Source organism: Chiloscyllium punctatum, chromosome 5 (genome assembly GCF_047496795.1).
Source record: "Chiloscyllium punctatum isolate Juve2018m chromosome 5, sChiPun1.3, whole genome shotgun sequence".
NCBI classification, from domain to species: Eukaryota; Metazoa; Chordata; class Chondrichthyes; order Orectolobiformes; family Hemiscylliidae; genus Chiloscyllium; species Chiloscyllium punctatum.
The window spans coordinates 38,496,818-38,510,109 of NC_092743.1; the positions used below are offsets into that span (position 1 = coordinate 38,496,818).

The following is a 13,292-nucleotide window of genomic DNA, read 5'->3' on the forward strand; positions in this document are numbered from 1 at the left end:
GACTAGGATACTGGAGTGAGTAACTCACCTCCTGACTCCCCAAAGCCTGTCCATCTTCAACAAGGCACAACTCTGGAATGTGATGACATTTTCCCCATTTGTCTGAATGAGTGTAGCTCCAACAACACTGAAAAGGTTTCAAATTTGATTGATATCACATCCACAAACATTCACTCCCTTTACCACCAACACTTAGTCATCATAGGGTGTACTTCAGAAATTCACTAAAGATCCTTAAACAACACCTTCCAAACCAATGACCACTTCCATCTAGAAGCACAGGAGCAGCAGATACATGGGAACCCCTGCAGGTTTCTCTCCAGGCCGATTGTGCCAAGGCCTATATGATATAACAGACGACAAGGTGAAACAAAACAGAGTAGCAAACAAAACTAAATCCCTCTCTGATGCGCATAACACGTTTGATGCTTGTTTCGAACAGAAGGTCAGTAAAATGGTGTCACCTGCCGCAACAGCCTCTGATGTATCTGTTCCCTCAGTCACTGCTGCAGACATCAGATCAGACTGCTTGAGGTGAACCCATGGAAAGTGACCAGCCCAGATGGATTCCCTGGTTATACATTCAGATCCTGCTGTGGACCAGCTGGCAGGAGTATTCGCTAACATCCTTAACCTCTCCTTATTACGATCTGAAGTTCTCACCTACTTCAAGAAGACCACCATCATCCTGGTGCGAAAGAAAGCTCATACAATGTGCCTCAATGACTACCACCTGGTGGCTCTGACCTCCATGATTGTGAAGTGCTTCAAGAAGTTAATCATGGCTCGCATGAGCTCTAGCCTGCCAGCCTGCCTTGGTCTCTTGTAAAGTGCCTACAGGTCCATGGCAAACACTATCTCCCTGGCCCTGGACTCATTCCTGGAACATCTGGATAACAAGAATACATACATGAGGCCCCTACTTATTGACTACAGCTCTATCTTCAAACTAATCCAACCAAACTAATCTCTAAACTCTAAGACCTAGGTCTCTGCTCTGCCCTCTGCAACTGAATCCTCAACTTCCTGACTGACAAACCACAGTCAATAAGAATAGGCAACAACACCTCCACCATGACAATCCTCAGCACTGGTACCCCGCAAGGGTGAGTACTTGGCCCCTTACTATGCGTCCTACCCACTCATGACTGTGTGGCTGAAATCCATCCTAACTCCAACTGCAGGTTCACTGATGATACCACGTTGTAGGCTGGATTTCAAGCAATGACGAGACAGAATACAAGAAAGAGATAGAGTGCCTGGTGGCATGGTGTAAAGATAACAATCTCTCCCTCAACATCAGCAAAATGAATGAAGCAAGGTAGAGGACATGCCTCATCTGTGTCAATGGAGTTCAGGTGAAGATGGTCGAGAGCATCAAGTTTTTAGGAGTGATGATCATCAACAATCTGTCCTCTAAGCAAAAGTGAAGACTGAAGATGCAGGAGATTAGGGTCAAGATTAGAGTGGTGCTGGAAAAGCACAGCAGGTCAGGGAAGGGCTCCTGCCTGAAACACAACTGCGTTTCCTGTGCACCAATGCTGCCAAATCTGCTGAGTTTCTCCAGCAATTTCTGTTTTTGTTTTTTCTGTATTGATCCTGTGATGTCCTCTAAAAATTGTGTATGTTTCAATAATGTTGACTCTCATTCTTCTATATTATAAAGAATGTCTTGGGCAACTGTATTCATAGCATCCTCACAGTGTGGAAACAGGCCCTCCAGCCCAACAAGTCCACACCAACCCTCCAAAGAGTAACCCACCCAGACCCATTCCCCTCCCCTATTATCCTGTATTTACCCTGACTAATGCACCTAACCTACAGATCCGCGAACACAATGGGCAATTTAGCATGGCCAATTCACTTGACCCACACATCTTTAGATTGTGGGAGGATACCGGAGCATCCGGAGAAAACCCACGCAGATAAAGGGAGAAAGTGCAAATGCTACGTAGACAGTCACCTGAGGCTGGAATCAAACCCGGGTCCCTGGTGCTGTGAGGCAGTAGTGCTAACCACTGAGCCACCGTGCTGCCCCCATGTTGCCTGACTGTCTGTGTGGCGTTTGCTCATTCTCCCATGTCTGTGTGTATGTCTTTCAGTTTCCTCCCACAATCTAAAGATGTGCAGTTTAGGTGAATTGGCCATGCGAAATTGCCAATAGTGTTCAGGAATGTGTAGGTTAGGTGCATTAGTCAGGTAAATGTAGGGTAGGGGGAATGGGTCTGGGTGGGATACTCTTCAAAGGCTCAGTGTGGACTTGTTAGGCCGAAGGGCCTGTTTCCACACTGTAGGGATTATATGATGGTCTATGATAAGCATTCCAGTTGTGGCCTGACTAGTGCCTGGCCCAGTTTTAGCAAAACCTCCCTGTTACTCCATTGCACTTTGTAGGAGGTCAACATTCCATTTGCCTTCTCTATTACCCACTGAACTTGGATGCTAGATTTTAATGATTCATGGATGAGGTGTCCAAAATGCCTTTCTTCTATAGGTTTCTGAAATATTTTTTCATTTAAGTGACATTCAACTCCTCCATCTTTTTGTGTAACCTCACATTTCCTGACATAGAAGGTGTCTTTACTATAGACTCTGACAGATCAAAAGAATGTGCAAACACTGGGATGAAGGTTATAAAGAGCCCACATGCAAGCAAAGCATGGGGAATGAGCAAACAATATTGGAAGCTACCAAAATACTCATTGATTGTAATATTGGTCCCATTGGTTTAACAGGTTTCATTGAGGATCTCCTGATCTAGAGAGGAAAAACCACTGGAACTAGATCAGGGCAAGACTGGTATCTTGGAACTGGTCCTGGTCCTGGATACTGGTCAGCGAGATCCATGGCTGCACTCAGAAGAAGAAAGTACCTGCAACTCCCAGGACTTGAGGAAAAGGTCTGAGGAAAAGTGAAGATAGAAATGAGAGGAAGATAGAACAGAGGGAAATAAAAGGGGCCAGAAGGGGGAACAGAATGTATCACTGTCAATGGGCAATCCCCTGATACATTGCAGACAGATTTGTTGGTTTAAGGCATGTTTGCCTTTTGTTGTGAATGACTGCCTCAGGTTATTTAGTTTCCAATAGAAACTCTCTCAACTCAGGTTTAGTCTGATGTTGGCTGCTATGGTAATAGATGTGGATGGTCGGCCACAAACAGCATAGTTGCTGAAGGTCTGAAATAAGAATAGAAAATGCAGGTGCTGCTCAGCTGGTCAGCAAATGCATGTTAGATTAAACACAGGGTTAAGGGCCCAGCTTTTAAAAGCAAAGGTGACATTTCTTCAGAATAAAGGATATTATTAATTTGGAAAGGGTACAGAAAAGCTTTACAAGGATACTGCCAGGCCTGGAAGGTTTGAGTGATAAGGAGAGGCTGGGACTTTTCTCACTGGTGCATAGGAAGTTGAAGAGTGACCTTATAAACGTTTATAAAATCATGACGGGCTTAGATAAGGCAAATGGCAAAGGCCTTTTCCCTAGGGTGGGTGAGTCCAAAACCAGGGAGCATTGTTTTTAAGGTGAAAGAATAAAGATTAAGTGGACCCGAGGCGAAACTGTTTCACATGGAGCGTGGTTCAGATGTGGAATGAAATGCCAGAGGAAGTGATGAATCCAGGTACAATTACAACGTTTAAAAAGCATTTGGACAGATACATGAATCGGAAAGGTTTAGAGGGATATGGGCCCAATGCAGGCAAATGAGACTAGTTTAGTTTAGGAAATCTGGTCAGCATAGATGAATTGGAATGAAGTGTCTGTTTCCATGTTGTATGATTCTATAACTTCATGACAGCTGGCAGTTTTTGTCTCCATTTAGCTACCAGGTTCCCACAGGCCCAGGAAATCCATCCATGTGGAAACCTAAAGAAAACAAAACTTTCGGCTTCATTAAGGTTTTGAAATGAGCAAGTTGTTCGGTCTTGTTTTGACAGTTAGCTATCCACCCATCGAATTACCTTCATTAAAATTGCAATATATTCGGTACAAGGTTAATTTACATTTTACTCCCCCACATTACCCCCAGTCTGAAATTGCTGTTACAAATGACACCTAATAACACACATTGATGACCTTTCATTGTATCTGAAAATGATTGAAGAATATTGTTCCTTTCCTGAAAGGATTGGATAGACTCACAGATGCTTCAATGAATTCAACTTTGATGCTGTTTCCTGGTGTGAGCTCACACAGCAGCTATTTTGGATGGTTAAAGGATTTTAAAAGTGACAGGTAATAAAATCTATCAAGAAAGGACTCAACGTTGATGCTAGACTACTTTCCAGGTGGAAATTGATGACCAGTCTATTGCTGGGCATGTTTTATGGAAAAAAACCTGCCTTCCAAAGTGTGCAATTATGTAATTACCCTGTACTCTTAATCTGACTGGAGTCCTGAGCGCTGGCGGAGTCAAAAAGATTAGCATGATTGCAGATAATTACCACCCTCCAGGACATGCTAAAGTATGACTTGAGCTACAATGTCTCGAAAAGTAAAGGAAAAATAAACTACATAGAAATGCAACCTGGTATCAGTAAAGAGAATTTTCTCCTAGTTTCAGATAGGAGAAAATCTGAAAACCGTTAATTTAGAATTTGTGAGGTGACATATAGGATCTTTACTAATACCTTAATACAAAAGAATATGAAAATACTGATTTGAAGAGTTAAGAATGCAGAGGAATTAAAGAAACATAAGAGGAAGGAGATAAACCCAAGCTACTGAAGTCTTTGTACAATTTCAGCAATGCTCCTGCTGGTTCCATTCTTTCATTAGAGGATTATATTACATAACACCAGGTTATAGTCCAACAGGTTTATTTGGAAGTACTAGCTTTTGGAGTGTTGCGCCTTCGTTTGGTAGGAGCACTCCAAGTCAGGGAACAATTCAGCTGTCAGGGGCATTCGACCTCAGATCTTCGGGTGACCGTTCTCCAAGACAGAATTAGGGATACACAACAACGCAGAGTGGCCAAGCATAGGCTAATCGCCAAGTTCGGTACCCATGAGGATGATCTCAATTGGGACCTGGGGTTCATGTCACACTGCAGGTGACCCCAGCACACTTACATTCTCACACACACACTCACACAAAATACACATACACACACACCCTCAAACAGTTTTTCTTTCATACTCACGTACATACACACCCCACACTCACATGCTTGTACTTTGTCACACTCATGCACATACACATACACACTCACAGGTATGCACACAGTCACACTTGCACTCTCTCCCACACACACAGAAACACACAGACATATGCTGTCTCTCCCCACCCCCACCCCCCCCCCCCCCCCCGCTCCCCCCCACATGCTTGCGCGCGCGCACACACACACATATAAGTCAGTGGGGTGAATCTGCATTTGCAGAATTGTACTTGCAGATACATTCTATTTTGCTCAAAAAGCACAATACAGGCAGTCAATCCAGGTAACATTTAATAACTTCCTACTTTGGAAATAGAACCAGTCTGACTCAAGCTTAAGATACAGACAGACTCTAACCTCAAACCTTTAATGCATTGTCTGAGCTGAGATATTAGCTTTTCTTTAATAAAAGCTTAAGTTATCTCAAGAATGTGACTTGAAAGAAGTTCTGAGGTTTACATATGAATGGATCAAAACTTGCAATCCAGTCTAAAAGATGAAAGACTTAACAGTAATCTAGGTTTGTTCAATTTATCATATTAGTTGCATGACACTATGATCATGTGTTATAAATTCTGTGTCCCATGACCCTGTCTCACTAGTTACCTGATGAAGGAGCAGCGCTTCCAAAGCTAGTGCTTCCAAATAAACCTGTTGGACTATAACCTGGTGTTGTGTGATTTTTAACATTATCCACCCCAGTCCAACAGTAGCATCTTCACATCATAGAGGATTGTAGTGATTGTGACAAGGTCAGCCAGCTGAACGTCATAAAATATGAGTTCCCTGATTGGCACTGTTAATCCAAGCCACCCGTCGACTGGAGGAAGAATGCCCCAGCTTCTGCCGTGAGATCCTTCAACATCACAGCATCAACGTCAACTTCACCAGTTTCCTTATCTCCCCTCCCCCCCACCACATCCTAGGTCGAACCATCCAACTCGGCACTCTCCTCTTGAACTGTCCTACCTTTCCATCTTCCTTCCTACCTTTCCACCCACCCCTCAGAACTATTACAATCACCCCCCTATCTACATCTACTTCCATTCCCAGCTACCTTCCCCCTACCCCCACCCTCCTAATTATCTCTCAGGCCCCGTCCCCTTCCACATTCCTGATGAAAGGCTTATGTCTGAAACATTGTCTCTCCTGTTCCTCGGATGCTGCCTGACGTGCTGTGCTTTTCCAATGCCACACTTTTTAACTCTGTTAATCTGATCCAATTCGGGAGCCCTGGCTGACAGATATGAACTTGATTGTCAGAGCTTCTCCTCACTTGAGGGACTGGCTCTGAGAAAACAAAAATAAAATATAAACAGGAGTGTCAGAGGTATGGTTCACTCTGGGTCCTATGGATGCCAGACCAGTGTCAAGTACCTCAAAAATGAAAATAAACGGTGACTTGATGATGGGATGCCAGCAACTGTGAAGTTATTTCAGTAATGATGAGAGAAAAAAACATGCTTCTGAAGAAATTCTCTTGTAACATCTTTGAGTTGGGGTAAGCATTTCTGGCATCATGTAGTTGTTTTAGATGCTTGACTGATTCAATCCTGCCATTGAAGACTGGGCCCAGTATGTAGAAAGAAGCATTATTTTTTGCAGGCAAATGATATTGAGGCAGATGAAAAACAAGTAATCCTCCTGACGGCTTGTGGATCCACAGTTTTTTTTCCACCAGAGCCTAACATTTCCTGAGGCACCAGATATTAAAACCTTTCAAAAGTTGACGGCTTTAGCTAAGGAATATTTAGACCTCAAGCCTTCTCTATTTCTGAGATGCTGTCGGTTTTACTTGGCAGTTCGAGAAGAAGGGGAATCCGTGTCTGGATGCTTGACGAGGTTAAGATGACAGGTAGACTTTTGTTTAACCCTTAATGAGATGCTGAGAGACTGCTTGGTATCTGAGATTAATGATATAAGCACGCAAAAGTGCCTCCAAGCTGAAACCCAACTGGACTTCAACTGGCTTTATCAAAATGCAGCAAGTGGAGCATATGAGTTACAGGGTATGCCAAGGGAAGTGGACACTTTCACAAGGCCGACTGAGCTTGGGGAAAACAATTGCATAGCCTCACTCAGAATGTATCATGAACAGAAGGACTCTAGATCAGCTCACAGCAAAACCTCAAAACAAAGACAAGCCTTAGCTAACAGATTAATATTTTCTTCAGGATCTGCACCAGCGAGCCACTGTAGTTGCTGCCACTATGCACATTTGATACAGCAAGAGTCCCATTGGGCCTGAATTAAGTAAGAGATTTCATTGACCAGTATCCAGGAGAATGCACATCCTGGTTCTAAACTTTCGGGACACACTTGCAATCACAGCTGACAATATCACACTGTGGAGACAAAAAGATCTGGTCCTGATAAAAACCCGAAGCAACTGATGGTGGGGGGGGTGGAAACAAAGGGGCCATCAGGACTAGAACTGAAACTTTTCTGGACCTTGCAAGACCAGATCACCATAGCAGATGGCATTTTATTATGAGGAGCAAGAGTGATTGTCCAAAGCAAAGGTCACCATCAGATACTAGCTGAACTCCACCAGTATCACCTGGGGGTGTCCAAAATGAAGATATTGATGAAAAGTTATGTCTGGTGGCCAGGATTGGATGCAGATATAGCTGTGTTGGTGGGGCAGTGCCCAGAGTGCCAACCAGGCCAGAAATTACCACCAGCAGCTCCCCCACGTTCATTGGAATGGCCGGGTAAACCCTGGACTCAGTTACACATTGACTATGTAAGTCCTTTCATGAGTTCAATGTTCTTAGTCATTGCGGATGCCCACTGTAATTGATTGGACATGCATAGAGTTCATTCGTCTATCACGGGCATGACGATAGAAACGCTGCGAACATCTTTTGCAATACATGGGCTCCCAGAAGTGTTGGTCCCAGACAATAGGTCATTATTTACCAGCAGGGAATTCGAGTATTTCTTAAAGCCAACTGTCATTCACCATATAGGGATAGCTCCATACCATCCATCATCCAATGGTCTGGAAGAAAGAGCGGTCCATACACTTAAGTCAAGCTTAAAGAAACAGTCCAAAGCTTCACTCGATTCTAAACCGTCTTGGTTCCTGTTTGATTATTGGACCATCCCTCAGGCAACTCAGGGATAACTCCAGCTGAGTTACTAATGGGGAGAAAACGCTGCACCAGGTTAAATCTGATCTTCCCTGAGATGGAGGTGACAGTGAAACGGCATCAGGAATACTAGTGCTGGATGCAAGGCTTTGCTAAGTGACAGAGACAATTTTCTTTATGGAGTTGAAGTTTGGTGCCAAAGTCATGGAAATGGCCATGCATGGGTAAGAGGCAAGGTCACTATAAGGTCAGGTCACGTAGCGTACAAGGTTCAGGTAGGTAAGGTGGTCCTGAACATGCACGTGGACCACATGAAAGCTGCAAACTCACCAACAGGGCAGGCATAAAACATACCAGCCCCTCAGAACAGCCAGAAAGGCTGTGGGTTCTCTCCCTCCCTCTCAGGAGAAGTCTAGGAGTCTGAGATAGACACAACAGACTTAACAATCCCGATGCCTTTACCGACCAAGGAAGAACATGAAATTCCTTCCAAGACACTCTGTGCGCAAAAGGTGGACTACAATCCTGCACACGCCACCTGTATCTGAGGCTGAGTCAGAGGACTGGGACACCTTGTGAAAACTCCTCAGGAGATGATACAAGAAAAAGAACAGGCCACTGTCCCAGTACTTAGAGGGCGAGAGATGAAGTGATTATGATAAGGTCAGCCAGGTGGACCTCATAGAATATGTGTTCTCTGATTAGGGCTGTTAATCTGGCCCAAGCAGGGAGCACTGGCTGACAGACATAAACAGGAGTGTCAGAGGTTCTGTTCACTCTGAGAGCCGGCTCTGAGGGAGCTGGATCAGTGTCAAACACTCTCCGTGTGTAAATAAAGGGTGATGGCATACTGGCCTCTGTGCAGTGATTTCAGGGATATTCAGAGATCCATTTTTGTACCTATAGGAAGAAAGTACTTATGAATCCCAGGGCTAGGGAAATGTAGGTCAAGGGTCAATGTAGTTTTGTGAAAAAAATGTTTCAAGAAAGAGAGAACGGCAGAGAAAGAGGAGGGGACAAAGGGAAAGAGATTGAATCTTTGCCAATGAATAGTCCCCTGGCACCCTGCAGGCTAAACTGTTGGTTTCAGATATGTTCATGTTTAGTTGTGAATCACTGCCTCAGGTTATTTGGTTCCCAGTCGAATATCTCTCAACTTTGGTTTGTCTAGCATTGACAGCTGTGGCAATAGATTAAGATATAAGGTTTCATTAAAATATGGAGGGACAATATAAACTGCCAGCACTGGACAGTTCCATTCAATAGGCAATGAGTATTTATGACATGTGGAAACAACATAAACAGCATTCAAACTGAGCTAAAAGACAGAGGATATGGTGGGAGAAATTTCAAAATAGAAGAGTGGGGCTGGAGATTTGAAAATGATCACAGTCACTGTGATTCATTTGTTGTTTCAAATCTGATCCCAGAAAATTTAACACTAACCTAACCTTTGAAATTATCATCACACACAGTACCGAGGCAGTGGTATACTGTTGCAGGAATATTCTTTCTGATGAGGCATTAAACTGAGGTCCATTTGAGCTATCTTGTGTACATCTTCACTCGGAGGTTTTTTTAAGTCTTCTCCAAAGCTCTTTGAAAATCACAAAGTGAATGAGAGGGAAGAACCGAAAGTAAGAACCATCACCAAAGCAAAATTGATGGGAAATCTATTGGACATACATGCTGCCCCTAGGTTCAGATGCCCTCCATCCTATGTTCCAACAAGAAGTAGCTGCAAAATAGATGCACTTATTATATAATCTTCCAAAATTCCTTAGATTCTGAATGCAACACCTGCTCTCTCGGTGGTTCGTGCTGGATCCCGGCCTGGTCTCTCGGTGGCTCGTGCTGGATCCCGGCCTGGTCTCTCGGCAGTATTTGAGCTGTCTCTCAGTGGGCTCAGAGTGTTGCCTCAGCTCGGCATGCAAGTGGATCTGCCACGGCAGCGGGGGAGATTGGACAGGAGGCAGTTTCAGCAGCAGCGACAGTATCTGTGGCGGCAACATTGAGAACGGACTCCCTGACTGAAGGCTATCTCCCTTGCTGCGACTAAAGAGTGCTGACAATCATGGCAAGCTTTCTGCCTTTGTGCCTGAGTACTGTGAGCCTGATATCTCCATTTGAGGGGATAAAGTTCTAAAAGGTATGGCAAGGCAAGGATACTATGAGCATCTAGGTAGCATCAAGGTAATTGAGAACTAAGCGATCATGTGACCAGCCCTGAGATGCAGCCTGGCCTAGTGTCTGAGTTGGATGCTTGCCTCAGCATGCAGTGTCCTCATTAGAGAATTGCAATGCCAGCTACTGGTGCATCCTGAGGTGCAGCATTGAAGCGCAGAAGTTTCCTGAAAATGGATTGGACAAGAACCATGAAGGTCCTGAGAGGCTGTCAAGTCTCAAGTGCCAGGCTCCATGATTTAGAGTTATGTGTGGCTGTGTCCTGGAATGTGCCCTGATATACTGTTGCTTAGTGTCCAAGACTGTGGTCACCAGATCCCCACTCAAACTTCTGTGTCATGAATCATTGATATCTTGTTTCCTCAGGGCAAATGGTAGGATAGAAAGCTGTATGTTAATGAGCAGAGATTTGGTGTTAATGAGGTTGTTAATAGGCATCTCACAGCTGCCTGGTATCTCATCTTGATATCCAGAATGTAGTTGGAAAATGTAGGTATTACTCCCAAAATCAAGATAGACTTGCTGAACTTCTCATGTGATTCTACCTGATACTCTGGTGGAGGAATACAGAACAATACAACATAAATGCAAAATTGGAGATGGGCCATTTACGAGGGAAATCAGGAAGTACGTTGATTCAAAGGGTAATGGAATTCTGGAAATATTTGCAAATCAATTTGACTTTAAGGCAATCCCAATATTCCTACAATGGCAGCACAGTGGATCAGTGATTAGCACTGCTGCCTGCCAGCACCAGCGTCCCAGGTCCGATTCCAGTTTTGGGCAACTGGGTGGAGTTTGCACATTCTCCCTGTGTCTGCGTGGGTTTCCTCTGGGTGCTCCAGATTCCTCCCACGATCAAAGTTGTGGAGGCCAGGTGAAATAGCCATGCTAAATTACCCATAGTGTTAGGTGTATTAGAGGGAAATGGGTCTGGGTGGGTTACTCTTCTGAGAGTCAGTGTGGACTTGTTGGGCTGAAGGGCCAACTGTAGGGAATCTAAGCTAATCTAGAAGCTCAGATGTTAGCAGCAATCAAAGGATCCTCTCCCTAAATTACACATGACAACAGCAAAATAAGAAAAAAGGTAGTATTGATTGGGCGTGAATTATGTAAAAATGTCACTATGCATATTTCAATAAAGTCCACTCAAATGGTATTGTTAAAATTGATTGCAAAACCTTCCTTTCCTAAGATACATTCTTAATTTACTTCTTTTGTTCAGTTCTTTTACCATACCCAAGAAAACAATGCCAACACCAATTCACATCAGTGGAAGGAAAACATGATTTTGACAAGTTCTGATTTTTCAATTATGGGAATTACTGAAAAGTGATTCCCATCTGAAAATGCTTAAATCCTCCCAGATTCCCAGTCTAATTGTGATAGGGAGGCAGTAACTGGCATCACACTGTGCCCCTGCTCAAATTATTGCTGTGCCAAGGGATAAAGACTCAATAGTTCTGTCATTGAGTGTTTGTGTTTGATCTAAATTTCCTGCTACCTGGTCTGATTCTAAGGCAGATGAGGACCTTCGGCACTGATCACTTCTTTACAATCAACTTCTGTAGAGCAGTGAAATACCAACTGTGACTTTTTTTCTCTTTATAGCGATTATGTCCCTTTTGGGGTTATTTGGCTTCGGGGCTGATCAGTGAGACAGAATCCATCAAGCTGTGCTGACATTCTTTGAAGCTGCATTTTAACAGAAAAAAAGACGTTCTCTCCCAGCAAACGTTATGGGCACTACCTGTTCCTTCTCACCAAATTGCTGTGAAGGAGGAGAGGCCAGCTGAAACGTCTTTCTTCCATGGCAACTATAGCCTCAATATTAACAACGCATTGCTGGAAGGGCAAGGAAAAGGCATGGCTAAAAGTAATGTAATCAGAATGACAAGAACTATGGACGTTGTAGTGGGAGTGGACATAGCATGGAGAGGCTGAACTCTCTTTCACATAGTGAAATTTGCCTCCTTTAATGCAATTAAAACCCTGATTTTAAAGGTAACTAGTGTAGTGAGATTGTACTGAGGTTGTAGAAAAGTGAGTCTGTCCTCATACTAGTGAATAACACTTATATTAACTACTTACATAACATACAGCAGTGAGTGTGAGCAGTCCTAGTTCAAATTGCCCCTCACATTAGCAGGTATCACTAGTCACATATACTACTCATTAACATAATGAGACTTACAGAATCATAGAATTATAGAATTTTATAGTGTAGAAGGAGGTCATTTGACCCATGATGTCTGTACCAATTTCTAAAGAGCTGCCCAGCTAGGCCCATTCTCCAGCCCCATCTCCAATGTCCTCTAACTTCAACACCTTCAAATATATTTTCAGCTCTCTTTTGAAACTCCCTACAGGCTCCACCTCCAGCATTATCCTAGGCAGCCAGCACAGTCCAAATCCTAACAACACTCAGAGTAAAGAAGTTTCCCCTCAGCTCTTCTCACTGACAATCTTGAAATTGTAACTTGATCCTTCTCCAACAACGGGCGCTGGAGGAGTTCCCCAAATATTAAGCCATCAGAGCAGAAGTAGGCCATTCAGCCCATTGTGCTCACTCAGCTATTCAATGAGATCATAACTCCACTTTCCTGCTTTTTCCCCATAATAAGAACTTAAGAATTAGGAGCAGGAGTAGGCAATTCAGCCCCTCAAATCTGCTCTGTCAATTAACATAATGGTGGCCAAACTCATGTCAGCCTCAGCCCTATTTTCCTGCCCACTCTCCATAATCCTTCAAACTGTTGCTAATGAAAAGTCTGCATATCTCCTCCTTAAATTTATTCTATGTCCCAACATCCACTGCACTCTGAGGTAGTGATTACCACGGATTCATTACCCATT

At 43.7% G+C, this 13,292-nt stretch overlaps 1 protein-coding gene across 1 annotated transcript in view; it reads left to right on the forward strand.

The window, feature by feature from the left end:
- The window catches only part of tmie (transmembrane inner ear), a 138,234-nt gene that overhangs the window by 93,655 nt on the left and 31,287 nt on the right, over nt 1–13,292 (forward strand). The window lies entirely within an intron of this gene.